General features: G+C 43.6%; 1 protein-coding gene across 9 annotated transcripts in view; it reads left to right on the forward strand.

Annotated features, from left to right (window-relative positions):
- Positions 1 to 24,333, forward strand: part of PKNOX2 (PBX/knotted 1 homeobox 2) — a 439,557-nt gene that overhangs the window by 50,060 nt on the left and 365,164 nt on the right. For all 9 annotated transcript variants that reach the window (XM_053367533.1, XM_053367525.1, XM_053367526.1 and 6 more), the window contains exon 2: positions 12,294 to 12,396. The gene's annotated coding sequence lies outside the window, so the exon portion shown is untranslated. The remainder of the gene's footprint in view (positions 1 to 12,293; positions 12,397 to 24,333) is intronic.

A 24,333-nucleotide genomic window follows, 5' to 3' on the forward strand; every position in this document is an offset into this window, starting at 1 on the left:
GGAATATTTGTCTGTTCCTTGAGCATCTTGTACTAGAAAGGCATTTGATAAATGTGTGAGCAGAGCAAATAGATGTAACCCAACCCTGTGTGTTGATTCTGTGTTAAAATCAACAATGGAACAATCGATTCATGGGATTGTTTTTGAGGAAAGTCCATGGATGACCATTCCAAAGACAATAACATCCTGGCATATATTCTAGGAGTCCTGGGTATGATCCTCTGTATGTAAAATCTTATGCCAGAACCAGCCATTTCTGTGCGGCTAATGAGATCATGAATCAACTATGCAAACTGAGTATAGCAATAATTGGAATCGGTGGAATTGTGATGCTAGAATTCTTGCATGGGTCCCCTCCCTCACTTGGGTCCAAGGAAAAGATGGGACTGCAAGACCTTAGAAGCTCATGGCCCATTTTGTGGAAGGCACTGGAGCTGGCACTGAGCTGGACTGGAAAACAATGGATATCATCTCTTGAAGCTTTTTATTATTGTGAAGTAACTCAGTAAGTGGACCTTGGCTTTCTATTTCTTTAGCAATGGGGTTCCCCCCATTTCCCTTGGGTGGAAATCCCACTATCTAATAATAGACCATTCAGAAAAGCTCCTTGCTACCAAATACTGCATTTTGTGATGTGAACTCCATCCTCTTCTTTTCTGCCTCCCAGATGGTGCACACAGCTTTGTATCATGCTGAATAATTCCTCTCCATCCTCCAGTGTTGATAGCTTCAAATATCTCTTTCTAGACAGGGAAGCAGTCAAAGCACCGATTTACCTTTTCTCTCTTCACCCCTCCTCACATCCACCCCCCGCCCCGAAGCCAAACATCTCAAAACTGCTGGGATGGAGACTCCTATGGGAATATGTATGCTAAAAGCACCAAATAAACCTATTTCACTAGGGGGTAGTTAAGTGAACAATCTGGCTTAGTAGCATTGCTGGTAGAACACCTGGAAGGGAGCCAAGGTGATCTCAAGGTAGGTCATCTTATTGTTTTCCTGCAACAATTTATGTTTGGATTTTGTTATACAGAGACCGAATTTTCCAGGCTGATATTACTGGGGAAATCTGCTGTTATCTCTGTGTGAATTACAGAAGCCTTTTCACTCAGAATTAATTGTACCCTTAGAGGGGCTTAGTGCATAATCTCTGGTCTATGATCTTCACTTGTCAAGTTGAGGTCCCTGCGTGCCGCGAGTTTGGAAGGCTCAGCTCAAGTGGGAGTTCCCCATTCGCAGAGCCGGTCGTATTGTTGCGAAATTTGGCACGAGGCAGCCTCCGACTCTCTCTCTCTCTCTCTCTCTCTCTCTCTCTCTCTCTCTCTCTCTCTCTCCCTTCTCTCTTTGGAGGGCAGGCCTATTACCGCAAATAGAACAGAGATGAATACTGTACACATGCTGCCTCTTGCAGTTGGGGGGCCTTTTCATTTTAGGCTTAAGTCAATTGCTGAGATTCTGTTGGGAAGCTGTCTCGGTAGGGGAGGGGAGCTGTTCGGCACTTCGAGTTAGCGAGAAGAAAGACTGTCCCAGTTTGATCTTCTTGTGAGTTGCCAACCTCTTTATTTTTAGAAGTGAAAACAAAGTCAGCTCCTTATGTGAGTTGCTGAGACGTTGCGCCTGTAATGCAGGAGGCTATCTGTTCTTGTCTTTTGCTTAGCGATTTTATGTGGTATTTCCACCCCCCCTTTCATTTTTTCTTCTTCATTGTTCTTGCATGCTTGAATCCAGCTACACCAGCAATCTCTCAGCGTGGTCACATTTTAAGTGTGGCAGAGGTGTTCCAAAAGCTCCTTTGCTGCCCTAAAAAATCCCAGACACAATTCAAAAGGCTGGTTTTGACCTGTAACACCTTGCATGGCTCAGGACCTCGACACCTTTCCCTATATAAGCACTGAGACCAATATCTGAGGCCCTATACTGTGTTTTCCCTTACAATAGATGTTTGGAGGGTGGAAAGAAGAGAATGGGTCTTTTCTGAGTTAGAGGTAAAGGTACCCCTGACCGTTAGGTCCAGTCGTGGATGGCTCTGGGGTTGCACATTCATCTTGCTCTATAGGCCGAGGGAGCCAGCATTTGTCCGCAGACAGCTTCCGGGTCATGTGGCCAGCATGACTAAGCCGCTTCTGGTGAACCAGAGCAGCGCACGGAAATGCCGCTTACCTTCCTGCCGGAGCAGTCGGTACCCATTTATCTACTTGCACTTTGACGTGCTTTCGAACTGCTAGGTTGGCAGGAGCTGGGACTGAACAACAGGAGCTCACCCCGTCGGCAGGGATTCAAACCGCCAACCTTCTGATCGGCAAGCCCTAGGCTCTGTGGTTTAGACCACAGCGCCACCCGCCTCCCATTTCTTTTCTGAGTTAGCCCCTATTAAAAAATCAGCTCCAAGGAGAGGCTCGCCTAGCCCCAATTTTGTCATCCTGGCCCCACACACTCACTTGGGCATTAGGGCAGCATTTTAATGGCTTGGCTTTTGGTTGATATTTTTTCATGTGGGTGGGATAGTTATTTTGTGTTGTGTGAATATCTGTTGCTACCATAGGAGCCATCTCCTAGGGGCCATGGGGGCTTTGGCACCCACAATAAAATATTGGAGGTGGCCGGGTTTCCACAAAGTTGGTGGGCATTTCCATTCAAATTGTGTATGTGAGCTACATCATGTGATCGATTATGCGAGGCAGGGCTTACCTGGGCCCCCACAATATTTTACTCAAGTTGGCACCCCTGGTTGCCACAGCATTTCCGTATATTTGTTTGGTATTTAGAGGATATTTATTGTGTGTGTACGTTGCTGTTGCTGTAAATCACTTTGTGGATTCCTTCTGGCTGTATGAAGCGATGTATAAACTGAACAGAGTTGAACTGAATACATGGCAGGTGGTTTGGATAATCTTGGCCCTAACTTATGTCCTTTAATTTCAGTGGTCTACTTTGAGTAGAAGCTAGTTGGATACGATCCAATGGATTATATGCAACCAAATTCTACTCAGAGGAGACCTGCTGAAAAATAAAAGATCTAAGCTATGTCCACCGATTTCAATGGGTCTACTCTGAGCCGAACCAACATTGGATGCAACTTTGCGTGTTTAGCATCCCATCTGGTTTGGCCCTTTCATAAGCAACTTTGTGAAAGGAAAAGGTTTGCACTTCACAAGTGTCAATGCCTGTGCCCCACCGGCATCAGAAGATACAGCTTTCGAAATCCTTTAGTGGGACTAGCTCACTCTGTGCTTACCACATGATGGGAAGCCGTTCTCTCCTGATATAAATGTACCCTTCCCTCGCTTTCCTTCTTCATACTGACAAATGTACAAGGATATGCCTGCTGCTATCTGCAGGTACCTGCCACTTTGTCCATTTGTATCAAATCACAGCCTAAATTTGTGCTTTCTGACTTCTGCCTGGAGAACTGTGTGGCGGTAAGAGTCGGTTGCTGACACGCGCCGGGCTTGACAATGCAGTCATTGATTGTGTTTATGTCCTTGGGTGGGTCTAGGACTTTCCCCCTCCCTCAAACACTTTTTCTTAAGGTCTGCGTGCCGTCTGTTTCCCACCTGTAGTGGTGACAAGAGCAGAGGAGACCTTTTAGGTCATGAAAATATATAACTTATAAGGACTTCATTGTCTTCTGTGTGTATGTACCTAGACGAGGGATGGGCCAATCTTTCAGTTTTGGTTTCCCTCAGCACCTCGTTTTTTCCCCAGTCCTCTGTTCAGTTCTCCACACTTCCACATCGCTTCGTGATTCATTTATTGATTTATTTATAAACTCCCCATGAGCATTCATTAGCATTTTTAGCGAGCATTTCTCCTCATGTACACATTATTGTGATTATTAATTACATGCACTTCACCCTAAGAACCCAGGGCAGGTTGCAACAGTGAAAGACCATATTAAAAACAATTTAAAACAAATCGTGTCCTCCCTAAAAGAGGGCACATGTTGCAGTGAGATCTGGAGACTGACTTCTTGGTTGTGGGTGGGGCCATAGGGTAGCCACAACACCCAATTGGTAGGTCCCTTGATGCTGGGATTCAATCTAGCCAATGGGGTTGCAGTCTAAATGGATCGAGGGGCCTATATAAACCCATGCACATGACCCTTGGGCATCAGGACACCCGCCCACCTCTCCCTAATTTTAGGGCCTTTTGCGCTTGACCTTGCTATCCCGTTGTGTGTTGTCTGTCATTGGGACAGGGGCATGGCAGAGATTTTCCCACTTGGCTGATTGGCTGTTGCCATTTGGGTTTCGTCTGCTGCATAGCAATTCATCACAACTTGTAAGGTTGCGGATAGGCTCTGGTTCATGTGACAGGGATGGGAGAACGGTCTCGCCATCCCTATGTGAAAGGTATTCCGTTAAAGGAATCCAGGGACTCAACTTGGTTTAGCCAACCCTTGAAAAGGGGTTGTGCCCATGCCTGAGTCCAGGGGAGCATCTGGGGAGTGAATAGAGTCTGCTCCCAGGGTTTTCACCTGCCTCAGGTGTTCACCGTGGCTGACCTATGATAGAGCTCTAGGTCAGCGATGCCTGCAAGGGTGTAGGGAGCTAATTGAACCAGAGCCTATGCAACCACTCACTTTTCTGCAAACAATAAAGTTGTGGCCTAAATTCTGCCAAAAACCAAAATTAAAATTTGAGTCAAATGTGTCTTTATTTAGGAGGGAGGTCTCTGGGTCTGAACACACAACTGTGAAAATAGGGTGGGTCCCACAAATATGCCCTTCAAGTGTCAGAAGCCAGGGTAAAGAGGTGCATGTTCAGTTGTATAATAAAGGTGACAGACACACTTCTGTGTGGACAACTCAGGATGTGCCACAGAGAAGACCCTCTCCTGCTTCCATCAAGTCTCTGGGGGCAGAGGGACTACCAAGAGGGCCCCCTCTGTTGAACTTGGCAGAGTTTGTAGGGAAGGAGACAGCCTTTCAGGTATTGGGGCCAGAGTCATTTAGGGCCTTGAAGACTAACACGAGCACCTTGAATTGGACCTGGAAATTCACTGAGAACCAGTGCAGCTGCCTTAACGCAAGGGTTGTAAGAGCTAAACAGAACGCCAGCCAGTAATCTGACGGCTTCATTTTCCACCAAATGCAGTTTCGGCTTCGAGGGCAGCCACATGTTAGGTACCTTTGTCTAATATAAAACTGATTTAGGCACACCTAATATGTGCACGACCCCGCATGTGCACACGGCACCAAACTCGGAAGTAACCCAGAAACGTCACAAAAAGGGGTGGACTGGGGCAGGAGGGGAGAACGGGGTGCTTGAAGGCTTTTTCAATGGGTGTTCCGATTATACACTATTTTACACCTGCATGCTGTGCCTTGGAACGTAACTCCTGTGTACATGGGGAGTTTCCTGTACACATTTTTGCAAACCAGTGAACCCTAAGGCAATGCATTTGTGTATCCTATTTTCACTGATTAATTCCTCTGTATCTACACTTTAGTGTTCAGATTGCTGTCCAGATACTCGCTGCTAGGGCCTCTCTTGCTCTTCCTCAAGGCTCTTTATATTTAAGAAGGAGAGTCCCTCAAACAGAGGTCTGCGAAGTAGGACCCACAGATACTCCCTTTCTGACTTGCCTAGGTCGGTGAGTGTTTCCCAACCCGCAAGTGGATCCCAAGCCGCAAGTGGATCACAAAACCTGCGCAGGAGGATCATGGGCTTTTATAAGTAAAACCAAAAGAATCCTGGTACGATGGATGCCACTAACAACTTTTTGTTTTGTTGGCATATTATAAGACTGCACTGACACTTGTGGCAATAATGCAATTTGACACCATGACAAATGAATGTGGACTTGTGTGTTGCCATACCAAAAAGTTTGTGAATTAGCAGCAGCAGCAACAGCAACATTTTGATTATTTATATCCTGTCCATCTTGCTGTGTTGCTGCAGCCACTCTGGGAAATATCCAACACTAACAACAACAACAACAACAACAACAATAACAACAACAATAAAAAAAAATTATTTGTATCCCGCCCTCCCCAGCCGAGGCTGGGCTCAGAGTGGCTAACATAATAAAAAAGCATATAAAAACATAATACAACATCAAACATTTTTTTAAAAAACTACTGTTTGATATTATAGTTGTACCTTGGATTCCAAATGCCTTGGTACTCAGGCGTTTTGGCTCACGAACGCTGCAAACCTGGAAGTGAGTGTTCTGGTTTGTGAACGTTCTTTGGAACCCGAACGTCTGACGCAACTTCTGCGGCTTCCTGCAGCCAATCAGAAGCTGCACCTTGGTTTCCGAACGTTTTGGAAGTCCAACGGACTTCCGGAACGGATTCCGTTTGACTTCCGAGGTACCACTGTATTTAAAAGAACCTTCTTAAGTTTTTATCAGTTCTAAGAAAGCCTCCCCACACTGCTTTACATCTCACCTTTTTACAAATTACCATAGATGGTGCAGAGATGTGCTGGTCCTAAATAAAACGGGACACTTGTCTCGATTTTTAACTCTCCATTTGGAGGGGCAGGGTGATCAGTTGTGAACGCGAGTTATTTCAGTGCCGTCAAATTGGTTTTCAGGTTAGGCCCTCCTGGAGGCAAATTTAAGTCAACAGCCTGACTGTTTAATAAAGTGAGGTGCCGTTTGCAACGTGCTTAGCAGATGTGATGTGTCACTGAATAGATGGCAGATACCATTCTGATCCTGGATTAGCGCAGGGCACAGACTCCACATTCTTCCCTTTCGAGTTATTTTGCTTTTTGCCGTTTGCTTGTTTGCCTTCAAATGCTCTCTTAATATTTCTCTGCGCTTGCTCTGCCAGTTCCCTACTGTGCTGGTATTTGGAGCTGGTTCTCAGGCTGCCTTCTCTTGCTGATTGCGTGTGTGTGTGAGTGGAGCTGAGGGGGTCTGTCTAACAGCCTTGTTGCTGCTGGTCCAAGAAGCTGGCTGGGTTCCAGCACCTGGCCATGACATACAGCACCCTTCATGAAACCAGACAGAATTAAACCCTTTGTTTCCTGTTTGCCTGGCTGGCTTAAAAAAAAAAAAGAGCAGAAAAGCAGAGAGACGAGAGTGCCCAACAAGACAGTCTTTGTATTAATTTAATTAATCAGTTTAGTGGAGAGGGGGGGAAAGGAGGATGGGCGCTCATGTAATAAATGCATGCTTTTCTTAGGGTTTTGAGATAGTTGTGCTACAAATGTGGGACCTGCAGGACTCATTAGATACTTGATGTCCTCTTGTGATCTGGCGTTAGGGGGGTTGTCCTTTAATTAATATTTATTTTACTAAATTTAGACACTGTTTGGTTGTAACAACAAATCAAGACAGCTCAAAACAGTTTACAATGGTATAAAATGAAACATTAGAAAGTATAGATTGAAAAAAGGTATTAAGACATTTAAAAGATTAAAACACATGTAACATCTGCATGTCTGAATAGACTTGCCCGAACAGAACAAAACAAAGTTTTAAGCAGGCACCAAAAATAGTGGAAGGAAGGCACTTGCCTGATGTCAATAGGCAAGGAGTCCCAAAGTTTCAGTGCTGCCACACCGAAAGATCAGTTTCTTCAAACGCAGAACAGATATTATATGGCACCTGCAGAACAGTAGCAGTTCTGCAGATCACAGTGGTTGGTTGAGTGGGCATATATGGGGAAAGGTGAGCTTGCAGGTAAACTGATCCCAAGTTGTTAAGCGTTTTACAGACAAAATAGTAACACCTTGAACTTGACTAGGTGGCAAATCAGCAACCAATGCAGATTCCTGAGCCCAGGTGTTACATGACATGACAAGGTATAGACCTGTCAACAACCTGTCAACAACCACAACTGCTCTACATCATTGTGCAGCCTCCGGATCAAATGCAATGGAAGCCCCACATGGAGAGTATTGCAGTAATCCAGCCTTGAAGTCGCCAGTGCTGGAACTAGTCTGGCAAACCCCGTATCTCCTTGTGCTTCTTCCCTAGTTTATAGGCCATCTGTTTGCAGTGCTATGATACCTCTGCCACTCAGCATCTTAATTTCCCGGAAGAAATTATAAATTAGCATATGCAAAATTGTGTGGTGGACCTGTTGCCCCCAAGTGTTTGGAAGTACCCACCAAAGACCCTGATCTATCCCAAAGTGTACAGTGGTACCTCTGGTTACGAATTTAATTCGTTCCGGAGGTCCATTCTTAACCTGAAACTGTTCTTAACCTGAGGTACCACTTTAGCTAATGGGGCCTCCCACTACCGCCCTTCCACCGGCACATGATTTCTATTCTCATCCTGAGGTAAAGTTCTTAACCTGAGGCACTACTTCTGGGTTAGTGGAGTCTGTAACCCAAAGTGTTTGTAACCCGAGGTGTTTGTAACCCAAGGTACCACTGTATTCCATAATCAACCGTCTAATATTTGCCCCCTCCTCCCAACTCTTCCAGCTTGAACTTGCTGGAGTCATGGTGGTGTTGTGTTTGTGCGTCTGTTTCACGATGCAATGACTCACACTTAAATCAAGGCATAGGTATGTGCTAAAAGTCTTGGTTCAAGTCAGTAATGACATTTAAGGCCGATGGGATAAAAACAAACAAACTGGTATTTTTTAACTTTCTGAAACCAGTCCCTTCTCTTACTGAACTTCTTTCATTTTAGGTATAAATTGCCTAAAATGTTCCAGCTTCTAAACAGCTGCTAAGTATCTGAAGAAGGCAGGTGAGCAGCTAACATGGGCAGACTCTAGAGGTCCCCTGCTGGGGTGTAAGCTTTGGCCCATGCCCAATAATGGGGACTCCTGACGCTAAACTTTCATGAGTCTACGTTGATGTTGCCGTGCTTCTCAGTCAATGGGTGAAATAGACCAGGCCTACTGAAAAGTCGTGCTTGGTTGTGCTACCTGGGTTTTGTGGGAATGTTCAGGGATGCAGGAGAGGATATATTGTCTGATTATATCCTTATCCAACTTGTGTTAACAAGTTCCCCAATTTCAGCAGAGTAACACATTCCCCTTTATTTTAAGTTTGCAATGGCAGCGTGAGCTCAGGCTCACTAAAGCCTCTATAATAACTGTTCTGGCATTTTCCCCTTATTCCCTCATAAAATAGAAGAGACGACACAATCCTTTACAAAAGTATAAAAAGAGTTTACTCACATTCTGTTCACAATCAGATCCCAGAAGGCAGACTTAGCTTAATGAAGTAACATACACTTGGAATCTATCTCTTAAGAAGACAGTCCCTTTGTCCTCTCTTGGCTGGGAGCCAAGAGGGCATCTTTCACTCAGTAGATGTTGTTTCTTTGATGCATGTGGTGAAAGAGAGAGAGATGGCTGCCCTGCCCTGTGCTTTTGTCATTACCTGCACAGGTGAGGCCACACCCACCTCTAGTCACATGCAGAGGAAGTCTGTCCCAGCCCAGAAGGAAACAGGAAGTTTACCTGCTGGCTGGACAAACATCCCTCCCCATGTGTAAACATGTTCACTCTAGGAATGTTGTACTTGACTGCTCTTGTGTTTCACATCCCACAGGTTTCACAGATTTGGAAGGGAGGTGATTGCAGTTAGCTGCTTGGCTCCATCACCAGTGATGACAGCTAATGGGTGGGTGGGTGTAGCGTGGGGAAAATGGCCTGGTGGGCTAAGATTGGCCCATGGGCTAATTCCCCACCCCTGCTTTAGGACAACTATTCCTTAAACGTGCAGGGTATTAGCAAGTTTACACCAACAGAGGGCGTGGCCCTCAGTAGAGGATTGTCTATTCTTGGCTGTGTTTGGGGCCTCTACTGAAGACCTTCCGTTTTTCCCAACAAGGTTAAATCCCTTTAAGTGGAGATATTTATCCCAGTCTGTGTCTGTCATGGATTTGAAATTTGTCAGTCGCTTTTTCTTGCCCAGGACAACCAAAAGTGCATTACCACCAAACAGAGGGAAGTTGTGTCTAGGAGGAGAGGAGCTGGAGAAAGCAGGGGCCCCCTCAATTGCAGTGGTTCTGGGTGGGAAGTGGGGCAGGCTGGGTAAGGGGCACACGACACAGGCAAATATATGACATTGCTTTTTATTGTTGAATTTATTCTGAATACCTGAAGAAGCGTCTCCACCCCCATCGTTCAGCCTGGACACTGAGATCCAGCGCTGAGGGCCTTCTGGCGGTTCCCTCATTGTGAGAAGTGAGGTTACAGGGAACCAGGCAGAGGGGCTTCTCGGTAGTGGCGCCCACCCTGTGGAACACCCTCCCTTCAGATGTGAAGGAAATAAGTAGCTATCCTATCTTTAAAAGACATCTGAAGGGGAAACTCAGCCAGATGGGCAGGGTATAAATAATAAATTATTATTATTATTATTATTATTATTATTATTATTATTATTATTAATTTATTTAGTCTGAAATTGCTTTGAGGTGTACTAAATGTTGCTTTGAGATGTTGGAACTCCCTTCCTATTGATATCAGGGATGTGCTTTCACTGCACTCTTTCTGGCACCTGATAAAAACTGTTTTTTCTTAGGGAAGCCCATCCAGACGCAAAGAAGCTGTCATGTGTTTTGATCTAGTTTTAGCTTATTGCCGATTTAAATTATTCATTGAATGTTTTAAATACTCGTTTTTAATCCTTTTTATCAATAATTTGATTGTTCTACTCTCTTTTGTAAACCACTTTGAGGTTTGATTACAATCTAGCAGCATATACAAGTTGTTCAGTTAAAAAAACCAAACCAAATAGATGGGATGAAATAAAATAAATTTGAACACAGATTCAGAGAATGAGAAGCAAAATTCTACTTGGGTGATGAAGCTTTCCTATCATGCATGCCTCTAGAACAGCTGTTTCTGAGAGGGGGGAGACTTCAGGAAAAATGGTGGAACTCCCTCATGTGCTTCCTGACACAAGTGGATGTACCTTCTGCATGTTCATGGGGCTCCCTGGATCCTGCCTGTAGAACCTGGATCACACAACGGCCATAAAATTCTGTTGAAAGATGTCCATTGTACCTATGAGCTCCTTGTTGCTGTAGAGTGATAGGAAAGGGTTGAGCATGTGGATTGTATTCAGAAGTTCCCAGGTTCTTAAAATAAAAATAAAAATTATGATTTTCAATTTTATACATTTCAGTAATTTTACAATCATTTTAACATTTTGAAACTTGACTTCCTTCCCCCTCTTTCTGCAATACCTTAAATTTATTTTTTATATTTTCCGCATATTCCAAATTAACTTAATCATTTATTCATCTGCTTTCGATGTATACTCTTATAAAACTGCAGGTTATTACAATAATCCTACTAATGTTCTTATCTGTTTACAGTTTGTAAATATTCAATAAACCATTTCCATTCTTTTATAAAAAAGTTTATCTTTATTTCTCATTTTTCCTGTAAGTTTTGCCATTTCTGCATATTCCACAAGTTTTTGTATCCATTCTTCTTTTGTCGGGACTTCTTCTTTCCATTTTTGGGCAAATAACATTTGTGCCGCTGTAGCCGCATACAAGAATAAATTCCTTCACAGTTTGGGTAGTTCTGTCCCTATAATTCCACAAAAGGTCCCGGGTTCAGTCCTCACCAACTCCAGTTAGAAAGGTTCAGGGAGCAAGCAATGAGGAAAGGCTCTCTGCCCAAGATTGTAGAGAGTGAGCACTACTTAGAGTCGGCAATTCTTCACTAGATAGACAAATAGGTTGATGGTATAGACAGCAGCTTGCATATGAATCTCTGGTTTACATCAAGGCTAGAGCACCTTGAGCTTAACTCGTAACTGTGTGTTCTTATGATGATTTTTTGGAATTGTCTCCATTGGATTCAAACCCAATGGTAGCTGTAATGGGAAATAGTGTTGCTCATGCATAAAACTCCAAACTGCTCCAAGCAGGTTATATAGCTCAAACTTTCCCTGGTTTGACAGCGCCTTGCAAACGCGACTGTCTTAATCACTGCCAGAATCCGTCAGTGGGCGTTTCCTAAACTTCTTCCAACATAAGAATTCCTTGACAGCCAGTCTCCACCTAGCTTCTCTGCGCGGAAGCCTTCTGTGCAGAGTAGGCGTGCCAAGCGGAGGTCCTGCGCTCTCCCCACTGATCTCACTGGAAGAGTCTCGGAGCCTTCCCTCCAAAGTACTCTCAGCCTCCCCTTTCTTCCTGGTGTCACCTTGGTTTCCTTCCCCAGCAGAAGCTCTCTCTCTCTCCTTGCTAGTTCCCTCCCCTGCATCATTGGAGCGACTTCCCTCTCCGCTAATCTCTGGTGTCAGTTCCCTGACAGTAGCCTTATTGGGGGTATTATTGGTATTATTATTATTATTATTATTATTATTATTATTATTATTAAAAAGAGGTCTTATTTCATATTTTCTTCACAGGTGGCAAAGTTATTGATTGTTCTACATGTGCACACTCCTGATCTGGAAGATAAATTTGGAAGAGCAAGCTGCTCTATCTTCACCTGTCAAGCAGTCCAAAATGGTATGTTGATCTCTCTTTATGAATTGCTGTGCTTTTCTCAGTGGCCTCTTCTCCCCAAGTCTGTGGGCTGACAACCCACATTCTAGACTTAGAAGAATTGTATGCTCTTAATGAGATTAATCCGGGTTGTGTCCAATGTTAGTTCTACTCAGAGTTGACCCACCTGGTTGTTTCCAAAGTAGCACTAAGTTAAGGTCACTTGTGTTTGTTTCACTGGCAAAATGTTTGGTAGCTGCTGGTCATTGTTGTGCAAGAGACTACATAAGCAGAACTATTACACTAGTGGACAGAGAATGTTAGATTAACAGTCACGTGTAATTTACATCCATTAATTCTAATGGGTCTACTTTGGGTAAAAGTTAGTTGGATACAAACTTCTGTTTCTGTTTCTTTTTTAATTCCAATTAATGAAAACCTAGTGACTGTGTACCAGTGGGTCGTCGTCTTCTTTGGCGATATCTCATAGCTGAGTAAGATTTCCTTCCATGAACACAGTTTTAACAGTGACTGTGGAGGCCAGTTCTGGATCCACACATCCTTCCACAGTGGGGACATAGGTTTCTGGGCTGTGTGATCACAGTGAGGGTTTGCCAAGCGTGCCTTCCTCTTAGCACGTTTCTCCCTTTCGTCCTGAGTTTGAGCATATTCAAAGCCCATTACACCTTTGGTAAAGGCTGTTCTCCAATTGTCTATGTTTATATTACATTTACTGCCCAGGTCAAGCACGCTGATATTTCCCAACATGATCCTGGGGACTCAAGTAGCCAAGGAGGATTCTCAATGTCTCACATTTAAGGAGAACTGGAAAGCTGTCAGATGTGTAACAGGACTTGCCTTGTTGACCACCAGCTTCCTGGTTCAATGAGCAGCTGTAGTTTTGGATTGCTTCCAGTTGTACCTGTAGCCCGAACACTTACTTTTCTCTGTATGGATGTACTGGTTGATGGCGTCTATTGAGCTCTGTGGTTCAGTCCAAGGTGATCAACCATCTATACCTGATAAGGACCTCATCCTTCTCTCAGTGGTGTTGTCAGGGCAGGACTTCGGGTCAGACGTCCAGGGGGCTACTCAGCAGAACGAGCAACAGGACCCCCCCCCCCAAATGCAGCATATTACCAGATTGAAGTAATAAACATTGCTAGCTAGAAAGGGGTGGAGAGGACACACACAAAACCATCAAGGCAAGAGTCTAAGATTACTTGCATGCACCCCTGCACTTCCTTTCTTGAGAACTGAATTTTGCAACTTTGCATTTGGAGTATGTTAGGAGGACTTTATGACTAAAACTGATGGGAACATATATATTTTTAAGATTTAAAGGACAGTAGTACTTAAGTTTTTTAATTCCTTTGGCTGAGCAAGCACTGGAGCATGAACAGAGGCTAACAGCATACCTTTCTACAAGGTAGGAAGTTTGCCACCTGCACATTTGATCAGCTGTTGTTGAACTACAACTCCCATCAGCCCCAGCCATTACCATGGCCAATAGTCAGAGAGGATAAGGCTCACATTCCCCGCCAGCTGTTACTCAGAGGCCTCTGATATTGGAGGTAGTTCACAGCCCTCGTGGCTTTTAGCCATTGCTAGCTCCCTGCCCCATGAATTTGTCTAGCCCTCTTTTAAAGTCAGCTGAGTAGGCAACCACCATTGCATCATGTGATGGTGCATTGCATACTTTAGCTGTCCACTGTCGGAGGCAGTATGCCTCTGAATACTAGTTGTGGGGATTTGCAATTCAGAAGAGTCTGTTTCATTCATGTCCTCCTTCTGGATTAGATGGGCCTTTGACCTAATCTAGCAGAGCTCTTCTCGTGTTCTTCGGAAGTACCATGTCTTGGCTTTCCTGAATCTCCCCATTGCAGTATCTTTACTAATCTGCTGGCTTATGACCACATTACATTTGCTTAGTATAAAAGTGATACACTACAGTGAAGGCTGAGGACGCGGGTGGCGCTGTGGGTTAAACCGCAGAGCCTAGGGCTTGCCGATTGGAAGGTCGACAGTTCGAATCCCCACGACGGGGTGAGCTCCCGTTGCTCGGTCTCAGCTCCTGCCAACCTAGCGGTTCGAAAGCATGTCAAAGTGCAAGTAGATAAATAGGTACCACTCCAGCGGGAAGGTAAATGGCGTTTCCGTTTGCTGCTCTGGTTCTCCAGAAAGTGGCTTAGTCATGCTGGCCACATGACCCGGAAGCTGTATGCCGGCTCCCTCGGCCAATAAAGCGAGATGAGTGCTGCAACTCCAGAGTTGTCGCCAACTGGACCTAACGATCAGGGGTCCCTTTACCTTTTACAGTGAAGGCTGGTCCATTAAGGCAAATGAGTCAACTGCCCCCGCAACCTTAGGCTGCCTTCAGCCAGATTCTCATCTGTCTCGCTTCCTATTTACAACCAGCCCTGCCTGTCAGCTTCCTCCTTCTTAGTCTTAGCATTGCCCTTTTGGAACTCAATCTGGAAGAGGATACTGACAAAACTAGAATCAGTTGGCTCTACCTGTCATTTCCTCTGGCGCCACCTACTGTTGGGCTCCCTGCCTTCCTACCTATCAGGGCTACAGAGTCCCAGCCGCTGCTGGAAACACATTTCCTGTTGTGAGAGGAGAAGTGCCAACATGAAAGTTTCCCCTCTGAGTAAATCTGCCCCCCACCGAGCACAGCACAGCATCCTGCTGATCCCATTTACCCCCTGCCACTCCCTTTCTTCCTAAGCTTCAAGCATCCTAAGGAGGCAGCGCTGGCGCCAAGTTCACTACAAATCCTCCCAGGGATGGCATGGCATGTGCGCATATCTCAGACGCCACTTTAAAACCACTTCCTTAGGGGGACTGGAGACTGCAGAAAACCAAGGCTCCAATTGACCTTTTCTGTTACCAATCCATTGAACAGGAGAAGAATTCCTCAGCCATCCTTGCCCACAGGGAGTAAAACGTGATGTTTAGAAGCTTTCTTTAAAAGAAAGAAAGAAAAGGAAAAGGTCTAACTGCAAAGCCAGATTAGAATGCATAGCAGAGCTGTGCTTGGGGATTCCACACAGCTCCACCAGCATGTTGTGTATGCATTTTTCATTTGTTTTAAAACAAAAACGTTTAGGGATTTTTAATACCACCAATCCAGTCCTGTAGCTCAAGACCTATTTATCTACTTGCACTTTGGTGTGCTTTCGAACTGCTAGGTTGGCAGGAGCAGTGACCGAGCAACGGAAGCTCACCCTGTCACAGGGATTCGAACTGCTGACCTTCTGATCGGCAAGTCCTAGGCTCTGTGGTTTAACCCACAGCGCCACCCGTGTCACTTAGTAGCAGGTAGCAAGTTGTAATATTTGTGTGAGTGCTTTCAAATGTTCACCCAGAATCTCTTGCGTGTGCAGTCTTATAACAGCCCTGTAAGGTGGGTCAGTATTATTATTTTAATCCCCTTATTGCAGATGTAAGGGTAGTGTGTTGAATGCCCCCTTGTGAGATTTATTTGAGGCACAGTTGCTTGTACCTAGGGATGTGCATATTTAAGTTCCTCTAAGTTTCTCATTTTCCCAACCTGCTCTTTGCATTTCCACACCAATGTGATTTTTTAGCTTAAAAAAGCCCTTATGAAAATTAATCTGAAAGTTCCTCCTAATATTCACATTTTTGCAAATCACTTCCACCTAATATAATGCATTTAGCATGTTCTTCTCATGAATATAGGCATTTGTATGCACACTCTAATATATGGAGTTTTCTGCATATTGCTTGGCTGGGGAACTGCGCTGCAAAATTTAGAGAAGTGCAAATTCCAAAGGATGGCTGTGTTTCAGTTCACGTATTGTTTCAGAAGGTGTGAGCCTACATAACTGTTTGTGTATGTTACGTTCATTTCAATCTAAGAGAAATATCAAAACAATGCTTAGAAAGACATTAATTACATATCCTTCGCAGACTTAGAAAAAACAACAACGATGCGAATGCATACCAATCGTATTTGCTTGACTAATTTCCATTCTTGACCACAGACAGGCAGGCAAACCGCAGCAATTTCTGCTTCCTTGTCCGTTAGCATCAGGATTATCAAAAATTCCTTGAAACACTCCACCAGCTACAACTAAGTGGAGCTAAATGGTATAAAATATACTTTCACTTTATCGCTGAGAGAGCTGCCACGCAAAAGATGGTGCGGACTGTTGCTGCAGAGAAAGAGGACTAGAAATGGCAGCGTAGCATATCCTGGCCAAACATGACAGAAAACTCCCTAATATTAAGAGATGTTTGATAGGGGAGCAGACAGCCTTGGGAGGTGGTCCAGTCTCCTTTGATGCAAGGTGTTTAAGCAGAGGCTGGACAACTGTCTATCAGGGCCGCTGTAGCAATGCATCCTGCATTGTAGAACTTAGTTGGATATCACCCTTTTGGTCTTAATTGTGCTGCAGAAATACAGCATAGGCTTGACTCTTTTATACATGGACTGTATGGGACCTGGCCAGGGCCGGATTTAGGTTTGATGAGGCCCTAAGCTACTGAAGGTAATGGGGCCCTTTATATGTCCAGCTGTCCTTTGTCAACAACAAATTGCCCCTGTTTTTTGTGTTGAATATATGATATATGGACATAATGGGTATCTAAAGCTATTTGCACATGTTGCCATGCAGCCAGTTTATGCCGAATGTAAAAAGGTAAAGGTAAAGGAGCCCTGACAGTTAAGTCCAGTTGCAGACGACTCTGGGGTTGTGGTGCTCATCTCGCTTTACAGGCCGAGGGAGCCGGTGTTTGTCCGCAGACAGTTTTTCCAGGCCATGTGGCCAGCATGACTAAGCCGCTTCTGGCGCAACGGAACACTAAAACCAGAGCAGCACACGGAAACACCATTTACCTTCCCGCCAGAGCGGTACATATTTATCTACTTGCACTTTGACGTGCTTTCGAACTGCTAGGTTGGCAGGAGCTGGGACCGAGCAACGGGAGCTCACCCCATCGCGGGGATTCGAACCGCTGACCTTCTGATCGGCAAGCCCAAGAGGTTCAGTGGTTTAGACCACAGAGCCACCCGTGTCCCATGCCTAATGTAGGCACCCTGTATATAGAAATGAGCAAACCAGTGATATTTTAGGGAGCAGGCTAGCAGGTGGGGCCCATTACTTACATCCTAGGAGCCTACAACACAAAACACTGTTGCTGTATGTAGGTTTTATTTTATTTATTTTTTATCTTATATTTTGGAAATGTACATCCAGGTTTTTCTTTCCTTTAAATTTTTTTAAAGGAAAAATGGGAGAGTGGGGCCCTAAGCAATAGCTTGTTTAGCTGATATGTAAATTTAGCAAGCAGTAGGGACATAAGCGAACACTTAAATCGAATCATATATAATTGTAGAGTTGGATCCCAAGGGTTATCTAGCCCAACCCCCTGCAATGCAGGAATCTCAACACACAGCCTCCCCCATCCAATTTGGAATCATACCAGACCCTGCTTAGCTTTAGCAAATGTGCTAACAGTTTTATTGCTGCATCACCAGGGGATTGCTACAAGCGGTGGTCTGATGCAAGAATAGCTTGATCGGGTCAGAACAGCCAGATTCCTGTTTGAAATAGATTCATCCCCCATCCTTGTGCCGCGTCATCTCGCCAACTATTTTCAGCTTCATTCCAGCAGGAGCGCTTCAAGTTCTCATGCAGAGGTCCTTCCCAGCCCTCCTATCTCAGATCCCCTTTTAGCTGAAGATAACAGGGATTGAATCCTGGGGCATTTCTGCATCTCAGGCATGTGCTCTACCCCAGTACCATGGCCCCTTCCCTATAGCAACACAGTAAACAGAGAGCAGTAGCTGCTACCCATACACATTTGATGCTGCCAGTTTTTTCATGTATGGTGAGCATATGTTGTCTGTCTTTTTTTTATATAAATATTTATTGGAATTTTCAAAAAATAAAGAAAAAACATAAGAAAAAAACAATTAAAAACACATAACATTTACAATTCTTACTGTCAATGACCAATTTCCTTGACTTCCCCACACCTCCCCTTCTTGTATTCCAGTTCCAATTTTTAGCTCAGCAAGTTCTTGTCCCCAAACTTTACCTTATTTTCTCTAATTCATTTTAGTTAACCAATTTTAACTTATAAACCTCAATCTTTATACATCAATACTTATTCTTAAAAATATTTTTCTAAGGTCGGCCCCCTCATTTTAGTTAACCAATTTTAACTTATAAACCTCAATCTTTATACGTCAATACTTATTCTTAAAAATCTTTTTCTAAGGTCGGCCCCAATTCCCTTCCCCGAAATCCCCATTTTTATGTTAGTGGCAAAACAAAATTAAATGAAACAGAATATAGTTGTACACCCTTTGGATTCCCAAAGCCCCACCACCCCCTTTCCCGGTTTCGAACCCCAACAAAAGTCCATCAGTCCATCTGCAATCAGCCTGGCGACCTCACGTCCGAATATGTTGTCTGTCTTTATTAATCCCTTTTAAAAAAGGAGAGAGGGTGGATGGTCCAGGTTCTTAGTGTTTTTGTACCTGCCAACTCTGATTTAAAGAACAGGGGGGGAAATGTAAGCAGTTTTTATGTTTTCCTTTATAATGTGAATTGTAAAAACCTCCAAAACACTTACTGTTAAATCCCAGACATGTTTATTCAGATGCCAGTCCCACTAAGCTCAATGGGGCTTCCTCCCCAGAGTTTGTGTGCCTAGGAAGGAAAGCTTTTAAATATCACTTAAGGCTGGTTTGCATCATACTTTATCTTGAACAAGCCCTCTCAGCTGTCCTCCGAAAGTGGAAGGGACGCGGGTGGCGCTGTGGTCTAAACCACTGAGCCTGTTGGGCTTGCTGATCAGAAGGTTGGCGGTTCAAATCCTTTACCTTTATCGAAAGTGGAGGAGTTTTTTTGTGGAGGAGACTGGGATTTTTGCAGTCCCAAATAGGTAAAAAGGCAAAGGACCCCTGGGCGATTAAGTCCAGTCAAAGGCGACTATGGGGTTGCCGCACTCATCTCGCTTTCAGGCTAAGGGAGCTGGCGTTTGTGGGCAAACAGCTTTCCAGGTTGTGTGGCCAGCATGACTAAACCGCTACTGGAGCAGCGGGACACGGTGATGGAAACCAGAGCGCATGGAAACACCATTTACAAATGCAGCTTTGTAAGACACCAGCCTTACGGTTGCTAACCGTACTGTGTGGGTGTTGCAGTAGGCACTGAAAAAAATCATGTGAAGGTGGGTTTCTCTGAGAATTACACAGAGCTATCAACAGGCAGTGTTTTGAGGAACAATGCAAACAACTTGGCAGTAAACACAAGTCTTGGATCAGAGTTATCAGAACTAACCATCTCTTAAACCCATTCTCACGCAATTCCATCTATATTTCCCCCTCTGGACCAAATTCCTGCCACCACCCCAGATCATCAGTTAGGGGATGGGTGAAGGTGTTTCTCTCTGTTTTTCTTTTCCCCAATCTTAATTTCAGTTCTCCACATTTCCATATAATTCCCCCCCTTTTTTTATAAAAAGAGCTCTCATGAAAATTCATCAGCAAATTTTTGCAAATATACACATCTGTAAGCAATTTTGCCTAAAAAACACACTTTTGCAAAGCAATTTTCTGTAATATAAATAATATTTTAATGTTATTTTTACAAATACAGGCTTTTTTAGCCTGCTTTTCACCACTTCATACATTTTTTTGCACACATTACGTGGCTGGAAAACTGCACTGCACAGTTTCAAGAAGTGTGGCTTTCAAAGGATGGCTGTGTTTTGCTCTGCACATTGTTTTGGAAAGTCCAAATTAGCTAGGATCACCTTTAAAAACAAAGCAAATTGAATTTCTCTTTCATCCCGACCATCATATTGTGCTCTCTGCAACTGCCTGCTCTGCTGTACCTTAATGTTTCCTGTTCCAAGTGATCTCGTCCTTCCCCCTCCCCTCCAAACACAAACCTCTAACCAGATTCATTGTGTGAGTCCATGGTCAGTTTCAGGTTGATAACATAAACTGCCATTTCTCCATCAAATTACTTGAGTAATGTAGTATATTGCGGTCCAAAAACTTCAGCATTTAACAGTTTAATTGGTGGTATTTGTTGGCAAGCTTCTAACTCAGCATTTTTGCTGTGTTGCCAGAAGAGCGATGGACTTGCCTCCAGAGCCGGTTTGATTTTCGCACTCTAAACTTGTGGGAAGCAATTATACCTGCAATGGACATAAGAGGAAACTTATGGGGGTGGGGAGAGGTTTGAGTACAAACAGGCGTTCCGCAGTCAGTAGGAGTTTTGGCGGACAAATATATTTTGCTTGGTGATATTCAGATTTTACGCTTTGAATTTAACACCACAAAGGGTCTTTTAAAAGTCTAGGATATGCTGTATGCTGCTTGATTAGTGATGGATTTCCGTTTTTGTGCTGTTGAAATAGCCACAGAAGGGAATTACATTCAAAAGTTTTAAGATTTATTAATAATGAACAAATTAGGGCAGCAGATTAGGACTCCAACTGAGGAGGAAGCAATCCAATGGTTTCATGGAAGACTAGAGGTCAGTCATCACATATTTCGATGTTGAGCCAGTGAACGGGGACAGCCAAAGTACTGGAGCCAAATTATAACTCTGTTCAGATGTTCATCATGTAGGTAGACAAGGATTGGGAAGCCTCAGGCCCAGTGGCCAAATCTGTCCCCATCGGACCCTCAGAGCTAAGGATGTCCTCTCAGACTCTCCTTTTCCCCATCTTAAATTCAGTTCTCTACATTTTGCAGCAATCTACAATTAAAAAAACAATCTTCATGAAGGTTCATTCGCATTTTAGTGTGAATTTTCCCCGAGAAACACATTTCTCATGCATTTTTGACTAATGAACACATTTTTTGCCAGAACTTTCCCCTAAAATAGTGCATTTTTGTTCGTTATTTTTGCAAATACACTTTTATGTACATTCCCCTCTAATATATGCACTTCTATTAATGCTGGTTGATTGGTGAACTGCGCACAAAATTCAGAGAAATGTGACTCAGGGAGCTGATTTTTCGAAGCTGTGAAAGGACAGCAAACAGCTCATTTTTTAAACCAGTTTTTGTTCCGGCAGCGGCTCCATCGCCGGACCAGACCCCTATCCTTTTTTACGGTTTTTAGGATATATATTGGGAGAAAGAATGTGGATAAAGTCAAACTGGAGACAGCATGATTGCAAAGTTGTAGATTTACTGCCAAGAAAGTGGGGAGTCACTTGTGAGTTTTTCTGCCTTTGGTGCCAGAATAGCTGGCCTGGTCTTGACTCTGCACCTTGACTTTAGGAGAGGTGGCACCATTAGCATCAAAATGTCTTGGCAAGCCCTATCCATAATATAGGGGAATTTGCATCCCACTGCAAGGAAATTGCTCCTGTTCCCTTTTTAGAGACTGGGACCTCCTAGAGTCTGGATAGCCTGGACAGTAGTTCAGACATTTATTATTCTTGTGGGATAGGGTGGGGGTATTGGTTTGTGTTTTTTGGTTCTTGTTTCTATCGTGTACTTTGTGTTTTTATATCATATTTTTATGTTGTGAACCACCCTGAGATCTAGGGATCATGGGCAGTATACAATTATTATTATTATTATTATTATTATTATTATTATTATTATTATTATTATTATTATTATATTCAGATGTAGCGTTGGTTCAGACTGACCCCTAGTAATTGGCTTTAGTTAGGAATCTGAGCCTTAGTTTGTAGAAAGCATTGTGGGTAGCTCTGCAATAAGTAGTTCCACATAACTGGGCTCTTTGTTTACCGTTGCTCTTAAAGGTAAAGGTAAAGGGACCCCTGACCATTAGGTCCAGTCACGAACGACTCTGGGGTTGTGGCGCTCATCTCGCTTTATTGGCCGAGGGAGCTGGCATATAGCTTCCGAGTCATGTGGCCAGCATGACTAAGCCACTTCTGGCGAACCAGAGCAGCACACGGAAACGGCGCTTACCTTCCCGCCGGAGTGGTACCTATTTATCTACTTGCACTTTGATGTGATTTTGAATGGCTAGGTTGGCAGGAGCACGGACTGAGCAATGGGAGCTCACCCCATTGCGGGGATTCGAACCGCTGACCTTCTGATCAGCAAGCCCTAGGCTCTGTGGCTTAGACCACAGCACCACCTGTGTCCTTTACAGTTGCTCTTAATGGGTGTTAATTAGCAAACTTGCTGTTAGGCTTGAATAATCTGCAGATACTGATGTCCTGCCTTGGCTCCAGGAATCCTGACAAATTCTGGGCCATAGGCTAAAGAACAGTTCTGTCATCCCAGAAAAAGTTCACTTCGCAGAAGTGAACAAGCCTAGCAGCTCTAGGCTTGTTCACATGTTATACTGAACACCAGTACAACAAGCTATCTCTGCATAGGTACATGTTTTTGTGTGAAAGAGTGTATGCACTTACTGATCTGTACAGCTCAGCTATGGTGTGGTATTCACATACTGCACGCTTGTTGAATGCTACATGTATGGCTGTACAGCTCAGCTATTTATTTATTTTTGCACAGTTTGCATACGTGTTGATTGTGACACGCACAGCCCTTTTGAAAGTGAATTCTCTCCAGCTGGTTGGCTGTTTCCTTTCCTTTCTCTCCCCCAACATTTTGTGAGAGGATGTGACTTGCACACACATTTTCCACGAGAGAAGAAAATAGCCAGGCAAATCAATGAAAGCTGAAGTGAAGCTGATGGAGGGCTCAGAGGTGGCCTTGCTTACAGGGTGGTGCAATCTTGAGAGACATTCTGCTAATGTTCAGCCCTTTCTTCAAAGTTTTTCTTTTTAAAGCTGAAACATAAATGGATATGACTTTGCACTGATGTTTTTAGGGGGTGTACAAGCTACCTTTCATTGGCCCAGAAAGGGCCTCGGGGTTTTTTATTTTCACACCTGTCCCAAGTGAAGAGAAAACATCCGCAGGCATTTTGAACTGCCTACTTTCATCTCCACTGCTGCCTTCTTCCTATCCCCTTGCTCCCAAGGACCCCAAAGCTTTTCTTGGGCAGGAGATGAGAAAGATGGGGGGGAGGCATTATATTCCCACTGAGGAGGGCATGGAGAATATATGTCCCAGTGGAATGTGCCACCAATCATGTCCACTTTATTGGTGGGGTGTCACTTTCGTTAATTTTTTTTATGAAGGTTTATAGAGAAAAATACAAAACCTAATATCTTTTCCCTTTTTTAAACCAAACCAAGACTTTTATATAGATACCATAAAAACATAAGGGGGGCATTAGAGTAGGAAAAAGAAATAAAAAGAAGAATAGACAACAGGTTAAAAGGGAAAGATAGAAAATAAATTCAGAAAGTAAAGAACTTCCAATTCTTCATCTGTCTGCTATATAAAAACAATATTCACTTCGTCCAATCAATACAACACCCCACAAAGCCACTTTCTATAAACAAACATTATCTTCAATCCTCAAATCCAGATGTCATTATTTCATTTTCTTTTTCACGCAAAAAGTCTATGAGAGGTTTCAAATCTTTTAACAAACGTTAACAGTGACTTTTCTCTGATTAAACGTGTCGATTTCACCATTGGCTAAGTCCATTCGTTTTACTAGCCATGTGCCCTTCCATCTTTGTTGCGTATACAGTAAAAGTCTCGCAGCCGTAATCATATATCGTAACAAAGTTCCATAGTCCTTTTCTAACTGTATATCCATAAATCCCAGCAGGAAAAGTTCTGGTTTCAGCTGAACATCAATCTTCAAAACTCTCTGTATCAAATGTGGGGTGTCACTTTCTGCTGAGTGCATCAGTAATAATAATAATAATAATAATAATAATAATAATAATAATAATAATAATTATTATTATTATTTATTTATACCCCGCCCATCTGGCTGAGTTTCCCCAGCCACTCTGGGTGGCTTCCAATCAAGTGTTAAAAACAGTACAGCATTAAATAATCAAAATGTCCCTAAACAGGGCTGCCTACAGATGTCTTTTAAAAAGAAGATA

This window comes from Podarcis raffonei, chromosome 15 (genome assembly GCF_027172205.1).
Source record: "Podarcis raffonei isolate rPodRaf1 chromosome 15, rPodRaf1.pri, whole genome shotgun sequence".
Lineage (NCBI taxonomy): Eukaryota > Metazoa > Chordata > Lepidosauria > Squamata > Lacertidae > Podarcis > Podarcis raffonei.